Raw genomic sequence first — 6,000 nt, forward strand, 5'->3', positions numbered from 1 at the left:
GAGAAGTGATTTTTCCCTCTCCCAGCAGTTATAAGTAATTATTAAGTTTTTAAACTTTACCCAACAGTGTGGGTTTTCATTCATTCATTTAAAAAATATGTAATAAAATAAAATACAATAAGGTAAAACAAAAACTATCATGTCAAAGTTGGACAAGACAACCACCAGAAAGAAAAAGCCCAAGAGAAGACATAAGAATCAGAGACCCACTAATTCACATACTCAGAAACTCCCTTAAAAAACTAAACTAGAAGCCATAAAATATGCTCAGAGGAGCTGGTAAAGACCCATACAGGCACTGTGCAGGCCGCTTCAGTTTTTGTGAGTACAAATGAGCTTTGATCATGTTGATCAAGAGTGCCTTGTTTGCTTAGTGTCCTCCATCCCCTCTGGCTGCTATATTATTTCTGCCTCATTTTATGCAGGGTACCCTAATCTCTGGGGGAGAGATTTGAAGGAGACATCCTACTTAAGGCTGAGTGTTCCTTGGTCTCTACATTTGTCCCCATCTGCTGCAGAAGGAAACTTCTCTAATAATGGCTGAAGAGTCCCTAATCTATGCGTATAGTAGAATATCATTCAGGGTCATTTTTATCATTACATATATTTTTGTTACTTTAGACCAGTATTGTTTGGTTTTTCTCAAGGTCCACAGGCAATCTAGTCTCAGACTCTTGGTCACCAATACAGTTTATGGTATGGTCACTTTTTCTGGCTCTGACTCTGGCTTTGTCTGTCTCTCTCTTTCACTAGATTTAACCAACTTGCTTACTCTCTAACAATTCAGGAGGTCAAAACTCTGCAATCAAATTGTTAGCAGAGTTCTATTTCATCTGAGATCTCAGAGAAAAAATATTTTTTCTAATATTTTCTAGCTTCTATTGGCTTTTTGAATTTTTATTTTCCTCTTTTGGCATCCTCTCAGCTACCAATTACACCACTGACTTGTACATCCAATTACTTTCCATCTCATTTCTAAAGCCCCTGTGTCATTCCTTCATATACCAGAACTCATAAGATTGCACTGGTCTACTTAGATCAAATTTGATAATTTCAGGATAATTTCATGTGTGTGTGTGTGTGTGTGTGTGTGTGTGTGTGTGTGTGTGTGTTACCAATAATATTTTAGAAGGTGAGGTCATATATTTGAGAGACAGAGAAGGAACACAAGAAGAATTCAATGGAGAAAAAAAAAGAGGTAGAAATGATTTAAGTACAGTGGCCATGAATGAAATTCTCAAAAAAAAAAAAAAAAATTAAGTGAAAACTTAATCATTATGCTAATACAGCAGAAGTTTGTAGTTGACACATGGAATGTTCTAGTTAAAAGAAACCTTCATGGCCTTTCTCTGCAGTAGGAGATAAAATGTTCCATATCAAAGATGTTTCTGCCTTGACCTTCATAACCCACTAATGTGGCAGGAGGGAGTCCACAGACAGAGCTGTTGTTTTTAGAAACTGTAATGTCAAGGTTTAGGGTTGGTACAATCTTAAGTTCTTTGAGTTGTCTTGTTCAGAAGCAGAAAGTGAAAAGCACAAATGTTTTAGGAGGTATTTCACCACTTTAACTATAGAAATGGTATACTGAGAAGGAAATAAGGGAGGTAGAAACAATGTTCTCAAAAGGAAAGGAATGAATAATTTCATGTTGAAGAAAATTTGTCAGTATTGCCCTGATGCTGAAAAGATGTGCCAGCGAATTTAGAATTGTGGATAGAAATGTCTTCTAGGAGAAACTGATGACAGCTGTTAAAAATATTTAGTTTGGTATAAACTTATTTATTATCAAAACTAAAAAATGATAAAGTCTGATATATATGTGTATATATATATATATACATATATATATATGTATATATATATATGTGTATATATATATATACATATATATATATGTATATATATATATATATACATATATAACTTTAACATAGCAGTTCAGAAGAGTTCAGTTTTATATTTGCTTATTCTTAGTGATCAGAGGCTAATCTGTAGTTCTTGTCATTCAGTTAACTAATTTTATGATAATTATTTAATATGCAAAAATCACTTCATAATCAACAGCATCATTTGTTCAAGGCACATTGATTGTTTCTTTTTGAATCTGTGTCATATAAATAAAGAAAATACTGCTTTGAAATAAGTAGTTTAAATCTAATTGAGAATGACAGTATCTACGTTTTAACAGAAAAAAATAGTTTATTGATTGCTACAGACACATATGTGTCTAAACAGGAAATAAATTTATACTGTAATATGAATATAGATAGAACTATGATTTGATATGACTATGTAATTCAATCTATTCTGAAATACACCTTAAGTGATATCTAAAGTTTAATTTTCCCTATGGTATGACTGAGTTATATTTTATTCTAACCATAAAGTGGAATTACAGTAAGTTAAAATTTAATAATACAATTGCAGACAATATAGAAATTATGCATAATACTGTAGTCACTCCATTCATCAAGAAATAAATCTACATATAAACTATGATTTATTGTGGAAAATACCATTTTATACCTGTGACATGATATATGGCTTAATCCTGAATTCAACATACTTACAAGCATCATACTACCCACAGATTATAATTAAACTGCATAAGGTGCATGGTTAAAAATGATATTATTTTATATATGGTTTTACTTTGAAAGTATCCAAACCAAGTTAGCTACAAATCTTCTAAATCACATAAATCATTTTCAAAATATATTTTAAAAGCTTTAACTTTTCAGGAGACTGAAATAATTTACTGAGCAATACATTTAACTGTAACTATTGCTCATATGTCGTAAGAACTTCTCTTATTTCAAAATCAGGTAAATTCTCTGTGTACAGCCTTGATAAAGGGAAAGAGTTACACAGATTTTTTTTTTATTTGACTTTCTCTTCTTGAAGTGTATTTATATGGTTAATTGCTAGAAGGTCATTTTCCAAATTGATGATTAGACAATATTGACAAGAGACTTTAAATACATTACTTTTACAATACTATGGATCAAACATAACAGAGATGTTGTAATAAAATTGTAATGCAAACTTTGATAAAAAAGAAACAGAAATTGCTGCTATCCAGTAATTATCTGATACATATTCCCATTAATATGTGTCAAAATATGTAGGCAGACTTTTCTGTCCCACCATTCACTCTCCAAATAGCCACACAAAATTTAATATTAATTATAAATGCTTGTCTGATAGCTTAGGCTCATTTTAGCCAGCTCTTATGACTTAAATTAACCCATTTCTACTCATCTATGTGCTGCCCTGAGGCTTGTTTACCTCATGTACATACTTCCCAGCCTGCTAACTCTGTGTCTCCTAGCTTCTCCCCAGACCTCACCCCTCTTCTTTCCACCAGTTTCTTTGTCCTGAAAATACTGCCTAGCCATTGGCCAATCAGCTTTTTATTAACAATGAGAGCATATGTCTCCATGGTATACAGAAGGATTATGCCACAGCCAAATATCTTCCATTAAATATTCCAGACATTATAAAAATCTAAAATGCATCTTTATAAAAATACATTACAGTGTTTTTGTATATGTTTTGATGACTCTTATTGTATTATTTACTACTTTTATATCTGAGTATTAACTTCCTAATGTAGAAAGATTTCCCTGATAACCAGTGTTAACATTTTGCTTTTTGACAAGTAACACAAGCTTGAAGCATGTTCTTCAAGGCCTGAATATCAGGAAGAATAACAAAATTTTCATGAATTATGAAAAATTTTAAAAATGTGACAATTAAGGGAGTAAATAAAGTGTTATGAGATTCATTTCCAATTCCAAACTAGTGTAGTTTAAAGTAGAAAAATACAGTAGTTTTGTTTAAATATATAAGGTGGAACATTTTGGTAAGCCTGTTTCATAAAATTGTATATTTTGAAAGTTCATGCATATTCTCATTTTTTTTATTTCCAGCAGGTTTAAGTGAATATATGACCAATTTTCCCTCTCCTAAAGCACTCAAATGGATCCCATCTGCTCCTTTAGCCTACAAAATCACAGAACGCATGGTGCCATGCTATTTCACTGCTTTTTTAAAAAATATTTTTTTAATTCAAGTTCTTGAGAAGCAGAGTACTCTCTTATGTACACACTCCATTCTTGCAAGCTAGTTGAATCTTCCCCAATGAAAGTATAACTCTGATTTTCTTTTTTCTCTAAAAAAAGTTGATCCTAATGCTACATTCCATCGCATTTATTACAAAGCAATGATTACATTCTAATTGCATACCAGTGTACTGAAATTTGGCCCAAGGATTTTTATTATAAGTTATATTTTTTACTCAATAATACATCCTGACCTGTTTAGCCTCTCCACTCCCCTCAGCTCTGCCCCACCTCCCCTTCTTCCCAGATCCACTCCACTTCCATTTCCCTACAGAAAAAAGCAGATTTCCAAGAGACAAATCAAAAGTGATAAAACCAAAATACAATAAGACATACTGCAACCCTAATATTGAGGTTGGACAAAACAATCTAACAAGGGGAAAAAGAGTCCCAAGAGCAGGCAATAGAGTCAGAAATATCTGCTCCCACTGTTAAAAGTCCCACAAAAAACTACCAAGCTAATAGCCATAATATATATATATATATATACACGGAGAACCTAGCACAGACCCATACAAGCCCTGTGCTTGCTGTTTTAGACTCTGTGATACCATGCTTCATTGATCCATTCATTCATTGTTCTCCCAGTGTCCTTTATCCCCTCTGACACCAACCATCTTTCTTTTCTCTCTTACAGGGTATTTTCTCAATGGAGAACTCCAGTTTATACTCTTTCTACATGATGTCCTGCTGCCATCTGATAGTGGAGGAAGACTCTGCTGACAACAGGACATGGTATTGATCTTACTGTAGTATTAAGAACCATTTCATTGACATTTTTCCTTTGCTTTTTGCAAGTTGTGTTTGGTTCTATCCAAGGTCTCTGTGCTATCCAGTCTCTGGTTCTTTTGTTTTGTTTTTGTAGATATGCTTGTTTTAACTTCCCTTTAGTGATTATCTGTGTCTTTCCCATCATGCCAGCCCTAAAGTTTTGAACAAGAGAGAACTGTCTCCATTATTCATCTGTCACGTGGCAACATAGGCAGGGGAGAGATGCCCTCCTCCAACCATACCATGTGCCCAACAATGCTTGATGCAGGTGGGACAGCTAGTCCCGGTCCATAGGGCAAGAGAGTTGTTTCTGCCCTCATCAGCTATAGCACTTTGGAGAGTGGCCCCTGCACCATACTTTGGCAACACAGTAAAGCTGTCCCTGAAGGTGTAGGAGTGGGAGAACCAAGGATGTGAAAGCAGGGAAAAGAGTTTCTGGTTCTTAACCATCCTCACCAGCCCTGCAAATTAAGTATCACCATGGCCTGAGCACATCCTTTAAGGTAGGAGAGAATGTAGGGTGGAGGTTTTGAGTCAGCATTGGTGTCCAGATTTCTCTTTTGGTAGACTACAGAGTACCTTTCCATCCTGAAGACACTAGACCATGGCAGTGAAGGCTCCATGCAGTCACCAACTCAACCTCTCCACATTCAATGAGATGTATGGATATGGTCCTCTGCAAAGAGGCTCTGGTTGTCAATTATTGGAGAGAAACCCTCTGTACCAGCATCATCTTGAGTTGTTTGAGGACCTCCATGGGAGCCCCTTGGCCAAAACGACTGAATGAAACCCTGGTTCACTACTGGAAAGCTTGCCTGGTTAGAAAAGATGCTCCCTTATGACTCTTCATCCTCCATTACTACAGGTTCTCATTAGGGTCACCCTTATATGTTATAGGAAGTTTCCATCCCCAATTTCTCCCCACCAAATTCCAGCTGTCTCTCCCCTTACTCTCTCCCTCCATCCCCCCTACCTGATACTTCTTGCTCCTGTCTCCACATTTCCCAGTCAACACACAGCATCTATTTTATTTCCCCTTCCCAGGGAGACCCAATAGCCATTCTTTTTATGTAACCTCTCTGGGTCTGTAGACTGTAGTTGATTA

This window comes from Onychomys torridus, chromosome 6 (genome assembly GCF_903995425.1).
Source record: "Onychomys torridus chromosome 6, mOncTor1.1, whole genome shotgun sequence".
Taxonomy (NCBI): domain Eukaryota; kingdom Metazoa; phylum Chordata; class Mammalia; order Rodentia; family Cricetidae; genus Onychomys; species Onychomys torridus.